The 19,376-nt window shown below is 35.8% G+C and overlaps 1 long non-coding RNA gene across 1 annotated transcript in view; it reads right to left on the bottom strand.

The window, feature by feature from the left end:
* Nucleotides 1-9,190: 9,190 nt before the first annotated feature.
* Nucleotides 9,191-19,376, bottom strand: part of LOC117979129 (uncharacterized) — a 51,414-nt gene continuing 41,228 nt past the window's right edge. Inside the window, exon 3 of the long non-coding RNA XR_008624390.2 lies at nt 9,191-10,733. This is a non-coding gene — a long non-coding RNA (uncharacterized LOC117979129). The remainder of the gene's footprint in view (nt 10,734-19,376) is intronic.

Raw genomic sequence — 19,376 nt, 5'->3', positions numbered from 1 at the left:
TTACTATACAATAAGAAGAGAAATTGGTCGGGCAACAAGAGGAATGTAGGAATAAGGAATAAAGATTTTTTTAAAAAAAATTTGACACATTGAAGAAAACCACATGTTATCTACAATTTTTTTACAAGCGAAATACCTGTAATAAAATTTATTTTGCAAGAGAAGAAATAGCCTAAGGGTCTATAATACTGCAGAACAGCTTTCTTGATAGTGAGGTTCATCTTAGTCTTCAGGAAGAGCTTATAAAATGGATTGTTTTCTTCAGTGAGACACTAGGCATTTATTGTGCAACTAGACTGTGTAGAATGTTGGGAACTAGTTCTGAGACAAATGCTGAAGAAGAAACTCACATTACAAATACACAAAGCACATTACTTATGTATTTGGAGAATTTTTATTTCTTAAAATAAACAGTGGGATTTCACTTTAATAGTTTTTTTGTTTGCCTTCACACTTGCCAGCAATGCTGCACTAAAACCAGAAATATAGCCAACCATTTTTGACTAAAATCAGAAGAAAACTGAGTCTTTGGTTAGAAAAAGATACACATAGAGAAGACTGTAAATCACTAGAAAGAAACAATAAAACCTGCTTATTTACATCTTTGCTGCAACAAAATACATAGATTACAAATGATTTATTCTTGGAAAGAGTGCCTCAAATCCAAATTGTAGCATATCCCACAATCAAAATAAACATGAAAATGCTGTCAAATATGACTCTATGTCCCAAGCATCCCATCCTCTGCAGTAAAAATGAATGAAATGAGAAAAAGGAAAAAACCATCTGCAATTTAGATTTGTCATTCTTTTGTTATCTTCATGCATTTTATGAAAAAGTGGCTGGCAAAGTACTGAAAACCCTTCAGGAATTCAATTTTTATATATTTGGTTGCAATTTTTATATTTGGAATAACCCTTATTTTGGAATAGACAGCTGTTAAAGTCTGTTATTGCAGACTTTAATGTCTGTTTTTGCCTAGTTGTCATTTTCCTTTAGGCTACAACCCCATTTTTGCTATAGCTAAAATAAAGAGGTGTTAGACATTACATACTGGAGTGAGAGATGAAACAGGAAGAAAATTTCACGATCATTAGTCAGGGAGCACTGATCAGAGTACAACTGGAAGTTCCATATCTTTGCCTTGAAATTTTTGTCAAAATTTACATGTTCTGGATCATTAAGAAAAGAACATTCAGTACAGCATAAAGTACAAGTCAGTGAGACCCCACTGGGTTCTACGTTCTTCACAACTTTTTTTTTTTTAATTGCTCTATGATTAAAAAAAAATTCTCAGATATTTTATGAACTTTGCAAAATAGTGACACAACTTTCTCAAGGAGGACTTTGCTAACATACACATATCTTTAATCATATTCCTTAAGGGAGCAAAGGAACCAACTTCCTGATTCAATAGGAGGGTTAAGATGCTATTTTATAAGCCAGGTTCTGCAGCTCTTGAATCAACTGTGTGACAGATGAAAGTGTGTATGCGTGTGTGTGTGTGTGTGTGTGTGCATCTGTATGAGTGTAGGATGTTCCTGGGTCACCTTGCTCCTACTACTGTTGTGATGGCTACTCACAAAATGGTTTTATTCAGTCTGGTTCACCAAGAATAGATCTCTCACTTAGCAATTGTTTTCAATAAGAAAAGAAGTACAAGGAAACCTGGGAGGTGCTCAGTTCAGGCATGTGAGCCATTGGAGCCTGTGCCACAACAGGCCCACAAATGATAAGCATGCACAACCGATTGCACAAAGCCAGGGGAGAGACAACCGGGGTGATGTATGTATAAATATCATTCAGTGCTGGGTTTAAATTGAGCAACATTGCAAAGGAGCTTACACAGTTTTTTGACAGACTATAAATACATTGTCACCTACTGTTTGTAATTGAAGAATACATTTACTCATCTTTTTTCCTATTGGTAATGGAAATTTAAGCCCTGCCAATAACTATTCTCCCAAGGACAACCAAAGAAGGATGGAAAGTGCTGCGATTAATAACAGGATTATTTAGTTATGTTTACAGAGCTAGGTGTCCAAAATTCCACGCAAAATTATTAAAATCTCTGAATAAAAAATTTCCATCATGGGATAACTCAATGCCCACCTCACCCCCAAATAATAATAAGCTACAAAGAGAGATATAGAATCTAGTTTCTGAAGAACACTACAGTTAATTTCTTCATTGATTTGATCCTTTTTAACCCAGTAAAGAGAAGAAAGGTAATTACCATTCTTTGCTTTGTCAAATGTATATTTAATTTTTGGTATATATGTAGATATGCTGGTGACTTAGCCCTACCCTGAACTATAGAAAAGAATTTATAGTTCAGGGTAGGGCTAAGTCACCAGCATATCTAGATATATACCAGAAAATAGGCCTACAGAAAGTTGTACATTCAGCAAGACAGTTGTGTAGTATACAACAAAAATATCAGCAGCCATTTTATGAATCAATTAAAGAAAGTAATGGATTATCAATATGCAGCTCTTACATCTAGAATCCAAATGAAATATATATACCATTGAAACAAAACAGTAACGTTGCCAGAAACCTCTTCAATTATTTCTGCTAGGTGGGCATCTACTCCCAGGTGTGAGATGCTTTCGGCTTGCAAAACTGTAGACTTGGAAAATGGCCACATTTGTCTAGAACAGAATTTAAGAGGAACATCAGCTAGGATCCAAGAGCAGATGCTAACACAGCATTGGGAAGAATAACAACGTGAATATTTTGAAAGGGAGGCCCTCTGAGTTTCCTGGGCCAGTGGTTCTGAACTCAGGGTGATTTTCCCCCAGTTGACATTTGACAATGGAAACATTTTAGATTGTCCCAAACTTGGGGTGCTGCTGGAATCCATTAGAGGCCAGAGATGCTGCTAAACATTCTGCAATGTACAGGGTGGCCCATCACCCAAAGAATTATCAAGCCTCACATGTGACTAGTGCTGATGTTGGGAAATCCTTGGTTAGCCCAAAGGCAGTGTTATTGCAGTGGAAAAAGAATGCTTCTAAACATTGTCATTTTGTCTGTCTGATCTAGTCAAATTAAAACTTCTTGCAGGTAGGGAATTTGTCTGTATTGCTCACTGCTTTATGACTAGCACTTAGGACAATGCCTGGCACACAGTAGCTACTCAATAAATAAGAAATGAATGAGTTGAAGATTGAGAAACCACAGCAGGAGAGGCCTTGGCAGTGTTCTATTTGAGCTGACAGGGACCCCTGGAGTGTCAGAAATAAGTGTACTGGTACCCTAAAACTCCTAACACTGTCCACCTTGTCTGAATATCCTAGGAAACTAATACAAAGAGCTAGAGCTTAAAAAAAATAGAACAGATAATATTTTGTACTGTATATATTTTAGGGGTACGACACAATATTTTTGCATACATATATATATAATGAAATTATTACTACAGTCAATCAAATTAACGTATCCATCATCTCACATAGTTATCTTTCTGCTTGTGTGTGTGTGTGCACATGTGTGTATGGTAAGAGCGCCTAAAATCTTTCTTAGCAAATTTCCAATATGGAATACAATATGTTAGCTAGAGTTCTCATGCTGCGTACATTAGATCTTTTGGCTTATTCATGCTACATAACTGCAACTTTGTACCTTACATCACCCCATCCTCCTACCCCTTGTATCCACCATTTTACTCATTATCACTGTCTTATACCTCCACGTCCTATCCCATTGGAAGGTCTTCAGGGAAAGATAGTAACAGGCACGGAGCTGTTACCTCCTATGATAACAATGCCTTCTTGTGGAATACATCCTGAAGGACTTGCCAGAGGCTGTTTTACAGTTAACTATTTTCTTTCTGTAAGGAGTACACTCCAAAATAACAACTAAAAGTGTGTTACAGTAAATACTAAGTGATAGGACTTTTTCAGCTCCATTATTATCTTATGGGACCACTGTCATTTATGTTGTCCCTCATTGACAGAAACACTGCATGTGATGTATGACTGTAGTTAAAAATAGGCATTCTTTAAAGTCAAACAGTTTGATGTAAATATTATTAGATTGGTGCAAAAGTAATTGTGGTTTTGACATTAAAAGTAATATATCTCGCCATTAAAGACATTTAAAAATTATTCCTCAATTTATATTTGTACTAAGCATTCATTTTTACAACGTTTTTGGAAAATTCCTGGGGCTAGGAATAGGAGCACAACTGTTACTGAGACCAGAAGCCAGAACTGCCAGACCAACATTCATACTGAGAAAAGGATAATGTAGTCCTATGTTGCCAGAACCTGTCCTAACTGAATAATATGAGGGCTCGTTTCGAGCCATCCTTTCTTCTTTCTCTAATCATGATTTGTAATCAAGGGTCTTTAGTCTTTGTCTGTATTTAAGTGATTTTATATTATTATGGATCGAATGCGTGTGGCCTCCCCAAATTCATATGCTGAAATCCTAACCTCCTTCCACCGTGTGACGACAGAGTGAGAAGACAGCCTTCTATGAACCAGGAAGAAGGCCCTTATCAGATATCAAATCTGGCACCTTAGTCTGGGCTTCCCAGCCTCCAGAAATGTGAGAAATAAATGCTTGTTATTTAAGCCGCACATTTTATGGTATTTTTGTTATAGCAGCCCAATTAACTAAGACATACTTAACACCACTGGTCTTTTTACTATAGTTTTCTCATTCTTGAGTGTTTCACTTTAACCTATTTTCTCATTAGCTGGATTTGGTTGTTGAGTAGTTTTCTTTTGGGAATTTTGGTTTTCTTTTTTGGTCAGCAAGGACTCAAGGATATTTTATTCCCTAAAGGATCTCAGGGAAATCTAAATATCTGAAAGTATCTGTCCGTAGCTTTTACACCTGGATGAAATTTTGTATATGTATTCTAGTATGATACTTTCTTTTTCTCAGGATGATGTGTTTCATCATTGCCTTTGGGCTTTGAATGTTGTTGTAGAAATGTCTAAGATCGGCTTTTTTTCTTTTTCATTTTGTTAGAAAATTTTCCTCCCAGAGTTCTTTTTGTCTCTTCAAGTTTGGTCTCTTAAATAGTATAATTCTCTGTGTTAATTGTCTGTGTCTATTATAATTTGAACACAATTTTTGCTTTTGACCAGCAGATTACACTCAGAACATTGTCTTCTGTTAAATTCCAACATTCTCTGCTCCATTTGTATGGTTTTCTACTTCTGAGATATTTATAATAGATTATTCCTCTTCCATATATTATTCTATTCTCTATAATTTGTGTGCTCTTTTCCTTGTTATTCAACTTTAAAAAAGGCAAGTTTGTCTTCTGCATAATTTTTTTTTCTCAGGTGTGTCTAGTCTGTTCATTGATATTTTGAATTTATTAATTAGCTTTTATACTGCAGCTCATTTGGCTGTCAGGTTTGCTTTTGCACTTAAGAATTATTATTCATTTTAGCCTGTTATCAATTGTCTTATGTTTGAGCTCTGATTTTTTTTTAATATACTTACTACATCCTTTGCTAATGAGTAGCTCTCTTGGGGAATTTTCTTCTGCTTCTTGGACTTATTTTTCATATTGGATTATTTATCTGACTTATTAGCATGTTAGGTTTCTGTCCACCCTGGCACCCCTTGTGATGGCATATTTACATAGTTGCTATGATTTTCTTTATAGTCACCCCCTTTCAACTGAAACTATCTGTTAAGATTATCTACGTGCTATGTAGGTTGGGAATGTATTCTTCTCAGCCCCTTCCCACAGCCTCTGAGACCGACTCTACAATGCCTTCCATCTACAGTTTGTGGTCTGAGCATTTTATTCTCTGGCCATTCTTTTCTGGGCCTCAGGATTTCAAAGCAATGCAGAGCAAAGCAAAGCTCAGCACTGGTTATATTTTTTGCCTTAAATGGGATTAAATTGTACAAACTTCTCAAAAAATTTTTCCCACTTCACATTATGTCTTAGAAATCATTCCATAGCAATACATTTAAATTTACTGCATTATTTTTTGATAATTAGCTGCATAAAACCTAACTAAAGATACATGGATAGTCAAGTTGTTTTAAAGAGGGATTTGATGATGATCATAAACATATAGAATAAAAATGATTGGAAAATGTAAATTCAAAAATGATGGCTGGGGAGAAAACAGAATACAAATAGGAGAGTAGGAATCATACAAAAGAATTATGAATGAATAAATTAGTCATGCCATCATCTCAATTTTCTTTTTACATCTCTAGTTATGCCATATTAATTACAGTGCAGAATTTATATATGCACTACTATTTTCCTAGCAGCTATTTTTTTATTGATATCAACAGTGACTATAGTACTTTCACAAAGTGGGATTATCACTTAAATTTTATTTTATGCAAATTATAGTTCATTCAACATTTTACATTATTTGTTATTGTCTCCCTTTACATGAATTTGTTGGTTTGCCTAATCCATTTTTTTCAACTAAGCTCATTGGTGGTATATTTATATATGCAAACACATAGGTATTCCATACACCTTTCTGCTCCAGATGTTGCTTATTGGAAACCTGCTTATTTGCTTTTGAATATCTTAATAGTAAGTACAAACATGGATTTTCTTATTTTGAGAGCATAAGTAAGACAAATAATTTATCAATAACATTCTACTGGTAATAAAACAGAAAACAAATTACCCTATCTTAAATCATATACTTAAGAAAATGCTGTAATTTTTGTAAAAGTTTGAATGTAGTAGTTTATCATTACAGAGTTTCTTAATAATTTTTTTTTTTTGCCATCATGCCCATCTTTTCAGGCCTACTTTTGTTTTCTTTTGTTTTCTTTGAGATGGAGTCTCGCTCTGTTGCCCAGGCTGGAATGCAGTGGTGTGATCTTGGCTCACTGCAACCTCTACTTCCCGGGTTTAATTGATTCTCCTGCCTCAGCCTCCCAAGTAACTGGGATTACAGGTGCATCCCACCATGCCCGGCTAATTTTTGTATTTTTAGTAGAGATGTGATTTCACCAAACTGACCAGGCTGGTCTCGAACTCCTGACCTCAAGTGATCCGCCCACCTTGACCTCCCAAAGTGCTGGAATTACAGGCATGAGCCACAGCACCTGGCCAGTCCTACTTATTTTTTAACCTTTCCACTTTACCACAAGCAATACCATGCCTCTTATTCCTCCCAACTTTAGTAAACTTTTGGCCGATAGTGATAGCAATTGATGAGTAATTCAAAGAATACTCTGATTTATATCTCTTTCCTCCTGTCTTATTTGAAAAGCATATTGTAGATAATATGGGCTTCGTATTTTCGTTTACTATTGTTAACTTTAATGAAGTAAATTCTACCTCAAACAATGGTTTTCATGTTCGCCAACAAGTTTACTTGAGAAGGCCCTTACTATTGTCTATTTCTATTAATTACTTAGTCTTCTCAGGACAATTCTCTATCTTTCATAGTCAAGTGTCTTTCCCTTCCCACACACCTCCTTACTTTTCTCTCACATTCCATTTATCTTATTTAATGCTTCCAAACTCATCAGATATTCTTTGTTTTATGTTTTGAGAGAAAGTTTCACTGAGTTGCCCAGGCTAGAGTGCAGTGGCACGATCATAGCTCACTGAGCCTCAAACTCCAGGGCAAAAGGATCCTCCCACCTCAGCAACCCCACACCCAGAGTAGTTGGGACTCCACCTGTGTGCCACCATGCACAGTTATTTATTTATTTTATTTATTTTTTTAGGAACAGCTTTTTGCCATGCCATGTTTCTCAGGCTGGTCTCAAACTCCTGGGCTCAAGTAGTCCTCCCACTTTGGCCTCCCAAAGTGCTGGGATTACAGGCATGAGCCACCATGCTTGGCCTCATCAGATATTCTTAAGGTGATGATCATGGTTCACTATACCCAGGAAATGGGACATTATAAACTTTCAAATCATATTCTAGAAATTAACCCATCTGTGTCACCTATCTAAATAATCCTTAGAAGTTCAAATCTTCCTAAATCTGTTAATCTTGTGTACATATCTACTTAATATTCTTTTTCTCCAGTATCGTTATTTATGATCAATATAAAACAAAACAATATGTTACTATAATGTTTATTTTATAATTTATGTTCATGTATTTGTTTCTAAAATTTTGATTCTAGTATGTAGTCATTCAACTTATTAGAAAGTAAGTATATGTATTATGTATGAGCTAGCTTGGGAGACTACACATATATATTTAATTGGTTTTTACAAGATATGAGCCAAGAAATACATCGATGACCTACAGATGAGTTGTATTTTTAAAATGTACTCGAACATTGCAGATTCCACATACAGTGAGCTGTCCTCTGTTACGATTTTGGATGTGAAGTAAAATGCATCATTCTGTTGTGTGAGTAACAGCCTCAGAGATGGTGAACTAGACCCAGGAAGGGAGAAAGCAAGTTAGAAGGTGGATCAAAGGTAGATCTGTGTTAGAAGTGTGGTGGCACTGAATTTAGCAATATTTAAGGAGATTATGGAAATTCACGTGAATTACAGACAGGTGAGGAGGTCAATTTTTAAATGACACCATTCATAGCCAAAGTTCTGTGACAACATATTCAGAAATTGGAAGTAAATTCTAGCCTAGTAGATGAGTTCTGTCATGAGGGATTCAGATATGGTCAGAAGTAGATTAATTGTACAAACAGGGAAGCAGACAGATTCAGGGAGTCAGGCAGGAACAGGTACTAGAAACCATGGTAAGGCCAAAATCTAAATAGATTTTTTGTTAGAGAAGAAATTGATATCCAAGTAAAAGCGATGCATGTAGGCTGTAATCTCTGGGTATGAGTACTCATTTCATGCTTACCCTGTTCCTGCAGAAACAAATTATGTATTAACTCTCCCTCTCACTGGCCATTTCTTCTGTGAATAATTCCCTCTCTCCTATCCCCCCTCCATAACTGTGCATTCAATATATCTTGTATTCTAAGATGTTGCTTATCGTACATTAATTAACATGTGCTAATTTATCATTAATGATATATTTTTAAATTCTTTTATCCACAAGGTAGAAACTTGTAATCAATTTTCTATCAGTAATATTTCTCTTTCATTTAAACACTCCTGATTTCTGGGTATATATCCCTTTTAAGCTAATTAGAAGAGCTTTCAGCTAACTGACTTTTGCTGCAGTTGAAATTTTCAATCTCATCAAGTCTCAACAATCTCTCTTCCCTACACAATGCAAGAATTTCAGTCCCATCAACATTTGTAATTTATTTAAAGCGCGTTGCAAAAAGAGCATAGGCTATGGAGTTAAACCACTATTGTTCAAGTCTCCCCTCTCCTATTGAACAGATGTATAACTTTAATTCAGCCACTTCACCTTTGTAAGAACTTTCAGCACTCTCGCCTGTAAAGCAGAAATAAAACTAATCACATTTTAGGAATTGTGTAAAGGTTACACAAAATAATATACATTAAAATCTTAGCATATAATTAAAACTGAAAAGATCTCAGAAACTTGTCCCTTTTACTTCATCTCTCTCAAGTTCAAAGTTCCACAGATCTCTAGGCAGGGTCAAAATGCCACCAGTCGCTTTGCTAAGGCATAGCACGAGTGACTTTTATTCCAGTTCCCAACCAGTTCCTCATCTCCATCTGAGAGCACCTCAGCCTGGACTTCATTGTCCATATCACTATCAGCATTTCGGTCAAAGCCATTCAGCAAGACTCTATGAAGTTCAAACTTTCCCACATCTTCTGATCTTCTTCTGAGGACTCCAAACTGTTCCAACCTCAGCCTGTTATCCAGTTCCAAAGTCACTTCCACATTTTTGGGTATCTTTTTATAGCAGGATCCCACTGTCTACGGTACCGATTTGTTGTATTAGTCCATTTTCATACTGTTATAAAGAACTGCCTGAGACTGGGTAATTTATAAAGGAAAGAGGTTTAATTGACTCACAGTTCAGCATGTCTGGGGAGGCCTCAGGAAACTTACAATCATGGTGGAAGGCAAAGGGGAATTGTGATTTATATTGAAATATTGCATATAATATTACTGCTGTTTGATTTTATACATTCAAAAGATAGATATAGCAAAAAAAGACCTTTATATTACATAATGCAAGATCATTCAACAATGATCTCCAAAGAAACTTCTAAATTAAAAATTCATAGAGGACACAGCTGTAAAGTGTTATGAATCAGATTAAGCAAATATATAAATAAAAGAATTATACTCATCTCCACAAAAGCCATATTTTGAAAACATATAATAGCTCATGTAAAATGTACTACACATTTTCTAACATAATATATTTAAATATCAGTGTTTATTAAGCAATATTCGATGTTACCTCGGTGAAATAATGAAATATTGAATTTATTACATCATAAAAGATGACAGAGAGGCTTAATACAAAAATAACTAAATGATAAAGACAATTTATTATGTAACATTATAATTTGCATTCCATGATAATCAGCAGCATATTTTGAAAATATATTGAAAGAATATTAGTGTCGGCCGGGCGTGGTGGCTCACGCCTGTAATCCCAGCACTTTGGGAGGCTGAGGCGGGTGGATCATGAGGTCAGGAGATGGAGACCATCCTGGCCAACATGGTGTAACCCCATCTCTACTAAAAATACAAAAATTAGCTGGGTGTGGTGGTGCATGCCTGTAATTCCAGCTACTTGGGAGGCAGAGGAAGGAGAATCCCTTGAACCAGGGAGTTGGAAGTTGCAGTGAGCCGAGATCGTGCCACAGCACTCTAGCCTGGTGACACAGCGAGACTCCATCTCAAAAAAAAAAAAAAGAATATTAGCGTCTCTGTGGAAAGGCAATAGTCATAAGAAGCCACCACTAACTTCAAATTTCTAAGTAACACTCACAGACGGATGCTGAAAGGCATACAGAAGAGTTAACTTTAAACTTGATGTTTTCTTGTTGTTCTTCTGCATGAGTGACCCTATTGTAAGCGGAACAAACTATTAAGCTTGAACATTTGTGAACATACGTAAAGACTGACAAGAAAGAAAACAACAAAGTTATGTTGACAAGCATCGGACTATGGAGTCTTTTATAGGGCTTTGCAGTACATAATATGCAATTTCTATGATTGACTATGATGAAAATTGCTTTCAAGCAGGCTAGTCAAGCATACCTGGGATCAGTTTCTGGGAGAAAAACAGAAGTTAAAATGTACCTAGTTGCTCTGCTCTTCCATACAGATGCCTAGGTCTCCATAACTGTCCCTGGAAATTCTCAGAGCAACTAAAATGTGACACAAAATTAAATGTCTCAAATAAGTTATTCTCAAACTTTAGTATGCTTAACAAAATTACCTTGACTACCCCAATATCAGGGCCCCAACAACAGGAATTCTGATTCAATCCAATAAGTCAGTGTAGAAATCTGCATTTACAAGCATACGGCGTCAATTAGATAGGGGATCAAGAAGGCTTCTAAGTACATAATATTTAATTTTATTAGATCTCTAAATCTTCTGACACTCACTGCTTTCAGCAATATTAAGATGTTGAGGATGACCTTATACTTAAGTTCCATACTACTTGAGCATTTAGTTCTACCAAGTGGAAAAGATGATGTGAGCTTTATTCTGCCTCTGTTCTTATCAACAGAGAGTCCAAATGCAAGGGTCAAGGAGTATCAGGAGGAACAACAGCTTCCTCTAATCTATCTTGATACATGCAGGCAATGGTCTTTCACTAGTAAGTATTGGCAAATAGACCACAAACATTGGTTTAGAATTCTACAGTGGTAAAAGAAAAAGCCCATGAACAAGACATTATTGTGATCCAGATGCTAGGATGCAAAGAACGAACTTAATTTATGCAAAACGTGTTTCAATAGTATGTGTTAGTACATAGGGAATCTATGGGGTGGTGTAAAGAGTTGATTTAACAAATCTCTGTGGAATTTCCTGCTACCACTCAGGACAAATACTCCATAGTGAACAAGACTTCTACAGCCTTTCTACAGGACAGAAAGCTTTCTACCACTTTCTTAAGACTGCAACTGGTGATAAGGGATCTTGTTAGGAATAAAGAAGAAAAGAAATACATACTGATCTCTCTGGATGAATAAAGCTCTAGTATTTATGAATCATTAAGTCTTCATCATAACCCTGCCTGAAGGGGATAATAGAGCCGTTTTCCAGGCAACAACACTTTTATAGCATCACTTCAATTTTGAAATCATGAGTAGTTCAAGTTATTTTTTCTTAATATCTCTTTGTATGCTATTATGGTGTTACCATGCAAATTGGGAATTAGGTGACAGGGTATGAAAATGTTGTATGTGTGCACATTAAAATGTTGCCATATAGCAGAAAGCAAAAACATTTTCCATAAGTGTGCTGACAGATGAAAATTTTATAGCAGACATCTCTCAGAAGTCATCTGCATTTAAGTTGAATATATGAAGAAATTATATTGTGTACTCCCTAAGAAAATAATTGCAATTATGAAAACTAAAAACCAAAAACCTAGTCCCTCTATTTGGCCCAATTGACAGGCCACTGCATATTACTTAGTATTTTTTGTATCCTCTTTCCACTTGCAAAGGAAAACAACCTAAAATGCTTTGGCCTGCAGTATTTTAATATGATTTTCCCTTAAAACTCTCCTTTTAAGCTAAAGACAATAGAAAGTAATTTGGTAACACAATATCTTAAAAGTACTAAAGACATTGTAGAATATGAATGCATGAAATGCTCACACTGAGTTTGCAGAAGTGTGCTAATGAGCCACACTTCCATTCTGAAATGTTTCTGCAATTCTTCTATTTGATCCCAAAGAGCTTCTCATTTTTAAAACTAATATTTAATAACTTTTGTCTAGATATAAGCATTATTAATTCTAGCAAATGCTCTGTAAAATTTCTACAACTAAAACCAGACTTAGCTTCTTTTATATGTATTTAATATTTAGAGAAAATGAAATTACTTCAATGTAATTCAAATCTCTATCATTATTGCAAGGGAAACCCACTAGTAGGACTTCATATCACAGTCTGCATGATTGTTCACTCTCCATATTTACATTGTTACACCTACACTCATCTTTTCTGATGTAACATGTTCAATGAAAACTTCATTCACTCAGCCATTACTGAGATCCCACTCTCTTCTGAGTATTACATTAAGAAATAGAAATAGAAAGTGTTGTCTCAAGGTTCTATCTCCTTTCTGGTCTGTCCCACCACTCTAAGAAACTGCACAGGACCCTGAGCAACAGTCAGTCTCAGCTACCGCAGACCACACTTTCTTTCATGCAGTGAATTCTACAGCTGGGTAGAATCAGTGAAGAAATGTAGAAAAATCACTAGACAATTTATTAATTTATCTGACTTTATTAGAGTAAGCATGAGCAGCAATGGGCTTATAGAACTTCAAAATTTTTCAAATAAGTGTATTTATACTAACAAATCCATTTTCCAGTCAACTATCTACCCACAAACAATCACTTCTTTTTCTTCTATACTTCACACAGTTTTTCACTTGGTGTCAAGAGGAGATTGACCAACTGTCTGGGCAAGCCCTTGTGTACCCAATTTAACCTTGGAATGTCCCTCCTTATATTACCATGACTTACTATGCAGAAGACATGGTATTCTCTGTACCTGTTGGATCCAAGATAGTGCTTTCTTGGCATCTTTCCCATATTCCATCATATTATAACTTAAGGTCAAAGCTATCCACATGACAAGATACTTTTTTACCGATCCCAGATTGTGTTAAAATGATAACGTTTTTAACAATCCTTGCACTTTCCAAATCACTTTTTGGTACAGGCATTATCAAAATTTATTTAGGAACTATAATCCAGACTTTAACCTAAAAACATATGTTATGAATTTTACTTTATCAGTTTTTTTCTCCCCACAATAAAGTTAAATAAGATAGACTCCAGGTATCCCAATTAATTTTGCTCATGACTGTGAGCAATCATGATCAATCAACATTACAATCCTTCTTCATTTAAGTTGTAATATTGCCATTTATATTTCAATACAAAAATATATATGTGAAAATGATGCGTTTGTTCATAAGCTAGATGATATATATGTACTAAAATAAGCCTGCTGCTCTACCCAGTTCTTGAGGTCTTCTGACATATACTAGGGTGGTTTGAATTGATGACATTATTTTTGATTCAGTTACTTAACTGAAGGCATTTAAGAGACTACTGTCTCACTGAGAGGAATTTCCACTTTTGGTGGTCACCAAAGGAAGAGCAACCTAATATAGCTAGTTCTAGCTTCATGCAGAAAATCTCATGTTCTCATCTTTATTTTAATATGCTTATGAGACAGCAGAGCCCAGAGGTAATTAAGATTGTGTTGGATTTGTTTTGCAGGTGTGTGTGTGTGTGTGTGTGTGTGTGTGTGTGTGTGTGTGTATGATATGCTTTACTTTATGTTTCTTTTTTTTGGTTTGGGGGGAGATGGAGCCTCGTTCTGTCGCCCAGGCTGGAGTGCAGTGGCGAGATCTCTGCTCTCTGACTGTAATCACTGCCTCCTGGGTTCAAGCAAACCTCCCACCTCAGCCTCCTGAGTAGCTGTGATTACAGGCCTGCCCCACAATGCCTAGCTAAATTTTTTTTTTTTTGAGACAGAGAAGTCTCACTTTGTTGCCCAGGCTGGAGTGCAGTGGTGTGATCTTGGCTCACTGAAACCTCTGCCTCCTAGGTTCAAGTGACTCTCCTACCTCAACCTCACCAGTAGCTGGGATTACAGATATGTGCCAACAGGGCTGGCTAATTTTTGTATTTTTAGTAGAGATGGGGTTTCACCATGTTGGCAAGGCTGGTCTCGAACTCCTGACCTCAAGTGATCCACCTGCGTCAGCCTCCCAAAGTGCTAAGATTACAGGTGTGAGCCACTGCGCCTGGCCCCCTGGCTAATTTTTGTATTTTTAGTAGAAATGGGGTTTCACCATGTGGGCCAGGCTGGTCTGCAACTCCTGGCCTCAAGTGATCCACCCACCTTGGCCTCCCAAAGTGCTAGGATTACAGGTGTGAGCCACCACATCCAGCCTACTTTATAGTTCTTTGCTTTGCTTTGACCTCAATAAAGTCAGATAAGAAATACATGCTATTCTCCATATATTTATTTTAAATAGATGCTTCTGACTTTAAAAGTAGTATGCAAGTGGAATACTGCTATTGCTACCCACGGTTTTCCAAACCCTTTCCTTTTTCTTTATCAGTAACTATCATGTTGGTAACCTAATTTCCTCTATACCAGAGGTGTTTGGTGTTATTTTTTCTTTACTTTTTCTTTTTTTTTTTTTTTTTTGGCAGAGTCTTGCTCTGTCGCCCAGGTTGGAGTGCAGTGGCGCGATCTCGGCTCACTGCAAGCTCTGCCTCCGGGGTTCATGCCATTCTCCTACCTCAGCCTCCCGAGTAGCTGGGACTACAGGTGCCTGCCACCACGCCTGGCTAATTTTTTTTTTTTTTTTGTATTTTCAGTAGAGACGGGGTTTAACCATTTTAGCCAGGATGGTCTCAATCTCCTGACCTCGTGACCCACCTGCCTCAGCCTCCCAAAGTGCTGGGATTACAAGCGTGAGCCATCGTGCCCAGTCAGTGTTGTTGTTGTTTGTTTGTTTTTTTAACTGCAATGCACATTTTAATATTTCCTGCTTCTGAATTCATTGATGTGATAGTTCTGATAAATCAAATCTTTCTAAGTAAGAGAGATGTTACTAACAGATCACAAAACCTTATGTGCCTTCAAATGAATTCAATATTTCTAATTCCTTTTTCCCTCAAGAATGCATTTGCTTTCTACATTGCTTCAGAGTTGAACCCTCAATCATCTGTCAGCATGTGTTCTTAGGGCAACATTTCTGAGATGATAAAAGAATTTTAAACAGGAAAAAGAATCTTAACTATATTTAGTCTAAAAATCTGTCAAGTAGATCTTGAATGGCTACATGGATGTAACCTGATTAGCTCCAGACAAGTGTGAGAAACATAAAAATATAATTCAGCTTGGCTGTGTATCATATCCATTTACAATGGATCATATGTATCATAATGTATTTAGTTTAATTGAGTTAATAAGGAGGGTGCATATATTCAATTCCATCACATATTGTATTCTACACTTGAAAAAGTACTTCAATGTATATTATCAGATTTAATTCTCACAGCATCCCTGAGACAGATGGTATTATGCCCACTTTACAGATGATGAAATTGAAATTCAAAGAAGTGTTTTGAAGGAAACACTTTATATATTCCATCATATATATATAATAAGCAGAAGATGAAAAAGGGGGAAACAGAAAAGATGAGTAGATAATTCTGTCAGCAGCCACAGACATCACAAGAACTCAAAGAGCACAGCACTGGCAGGGTGTGGGAGGCATTTTGCAAACAAGCTTGCCATGCTACAAAAATTCTTCATAATAGGTTTAGTTGTGAGCTGTTATATATTTTATATATATAACATACATATATATATGTTTTAAATATATAAATAAATTTACTCTTGCCATTGTTTGGGTACTCTAGGAAGCATGCTGGAGGAGGAGCTTAGTTTGCAGGATGTCTGTTAGAGAAAACCCTTGGGATCAACACATGTTGAATAGAGGGGAAGGAAACATAATTGGTCCGATGAAGTCAACCTGTGATAGAGGCTCAGCGACAACCTCAGAGATTTACCCGGGTTTACACAATACCAGGAGAGCAAGAAGCCAACCTAAATTTGCTTTGGCTCAGAACTCAGCTGCCAATTACATTAGTCTAATGCTGAGGAGCTCTGGATCTGAGGAGCTCTGGGTCCGAAGGGAAGTTAAGTTAATCAGTTACTTCAGAGATTTGTATCTCTCTCAAATGTTCATTTAGAGTCTCTCTTGTACAACAACATTAATTGATTAATATTTGCAAAGAGCAGTATTACAATTTTAGAAGCACTCTACCCATAAAACTCTCATAGGTCATAGAAAAACAAAATAATTGTCAACTTAACTATGAGATGTTGAAATAGCATGAGAAATCCCAAAGAACCATATGTCTACATTTGTGAAATGTAATTTGGTCCCAGCAGGAATTAGTCAAAAGAATCAATAAATGGGTCTGTGATTTTTATTCAGTTTCTGAAATATGCAGATTTTGCAATATCACTCAATATCAATCTCTGATTGCTCCTAATAGCCAGTAAAAGTTCAAATGTTCAATAAAGCAAAACACAAACACATTTCAGAAATTTATAGCATTTTCATTTGCATATCATTAATAATGGCTTCAATTAAAGTATAATTTCTTGCTTAGAATGACTCTGAAAACAGATGTCATCACCAGTAATAGTAAACATTTTCTTCCTTTAGGGAAAGGAGTATTTTTAGTTTCCTGGATTCATTAATGAGATATTAAAATTTGGAAACAATGTATATACCTTCTGTATAAACAATATTTTTACTGGTGATAAATGGTAATTCATAAATGTAAACAATTTGATGAAATTCATTAGCATAGCAATATGAGAAAATTTAATGTAATATAGAGAAAAGAATATCAGTATAAAATATGGTTACAATACTTTGAAAGTTAAAAATAAAAGTTAAAACTAAATTTAAAAATTAAACAATAAGGTAAAAACAAAAGAAACTCCAGTTCATATTGAGAAAGGAATATCATATTTAATTTTCATAACTTTATTTTACTTTCAAAGTCATGTTAGTCTAGACATTAGATAGAGAAAAAAAGGAACTTAAAATAGGAACTTTGATATATAAAACAGTAATTGCAATGCAGTGTAGTAAGTTGTATAAAAAAGCTAAGTACAATGATCTTTACACATGCAGAGGATTATGTAACCTGTACTGGATTTAAAGGAATAGAATATTTACTATTTGGAGAACAGACCATTTCAGGCAAAGAAATCACAGGTGTAATTGTATCAATATATGAAAACACACTGATATTATGAAATTTTTAAAATACTTTTCAGTCAGTCTCCACACACAAGCTAATTACAGTGCTGCTCATAGTGTGATTCCATAAAATCAGTAAACATTTCCTAACAAAATCATGGCTTCCCTATATGTCTGAAGAACTGTGTCTGTTTGTCAACTCAGATTGTCAACTCTGATGGCGACTGTAAAAATTAAAAGTCTATCTTGTTGTCTGATTAAGCCATTTCCCATTTTAACATCTTAAATTGAATAATTTTGTATTTTTGTAAAATAGCATAGAAGGAAGCAGAAGATGAAAAAGGGGGAAACAGAAAAGATGAGTAGATAATTCTGTCAGCAGCCACAGACATCACAAGAACTCAAAGAGCAAAGCACTGGCAGGGTGTGGGAGGCATTTTGCAAACAAGCTTGCCATGCTACAAAAATTATTCTCCATAATGGGTTTAGTTGTGAGCTGTCGTCTTTTCTTATTTTGCTTTTGTACTTATCCAAGGGAAATCCTTTACCTTCATGCTTTCTTATTGGCAGAGAGCACAGGGGACAAGTCTGTTGGATTGAAAGTTTAAAGAGGACTATAGAAGCACAAAGAAATAAGGGAGACACAAGGTGAGAAAGAGAATGAGCATGGTATTGGAAAGGTCACCAGTTCTGCAATTAGGCAGTCAATGAAACCAGTACTCATTATTTACAAGCTCTGACTAACATTGGACAAGGTACTTAACTTCTTGATATCTCAACTATAAAAAAAGGGTATTTTTTGCTTTGTTTGGCAGTTTTGAGGACTCTGTAATCCTTTGCTTTATTTTTCTTTGTAACACTTATCATCACTTGTCATAGTACATATTTACTTGATTAGCAGTTGCATATCTCTTCGAACTAATATAACTTCCTGGGATCAGGGACATTTTCTTTGTTCACTGCTAAATTTCCAGGACCTAAAAGAGTCCCTGGTCATAGTGGGAGCTTAGTAAAGAGTTGTTGCTTAAGTTAGTTAGCTTAGTGAATAAACGAAAGAATACGAACCAGAGAGCAGAATGCCAGCCACTGCTTAAGCATTTACTAAATGTTAGATAATTGAGGCAAACTTAGATTCAAATGTTGGTGGTTTCATTTACTAATTGTGTGGCCTGTGGCTTCTTAATTGGAAAATAGGAGTGGGGAAGAATTAAAATACCTACCTTTAATGGTTATTGTCAAAGTGAGACAAGTAACTGGGGTGAACAATGCCTGGTAAAATGCTAACTACATGGTAGCAATTATAATAATTCAAAGTAAGAGATTTGTCCAAAAAGATTAGTGCTAAATTTCTGGAGAGTCCATTTTCTCCATAGAGAAAATAGTCCACTTGAAAATGCCCAGAGAAGGAGACAAGAGACCATTATGAGTACATCATGTTCTTCTGAAGCTAGGCTCGCTATAGCACAATTAGAAACAAACTGAATTTATAAGTAGAATGTAGCCACAGAAATCTAAGCTTTGGGATTCAGAGGCTATG

The sequence above is a fragment of the Pan paniscus genome, chromosome 12 (assembly GCF_029289425.2).
Source record: "Pan paniscus chromosome 12, NHGRI_mPanPan1-v2.0_pri, whole genome shotgun sequence".
In the NCBI taxonomy this organism is placed as follows: domain Eukaryota; kingdom Metazoa; phylum Chordata; class Mammalia; order Primates; family Hominidae; genus Pan; species Pan paniscus.
This window is presented reverse-complemented; position numbering and strand designations above follow the sequence as displayed.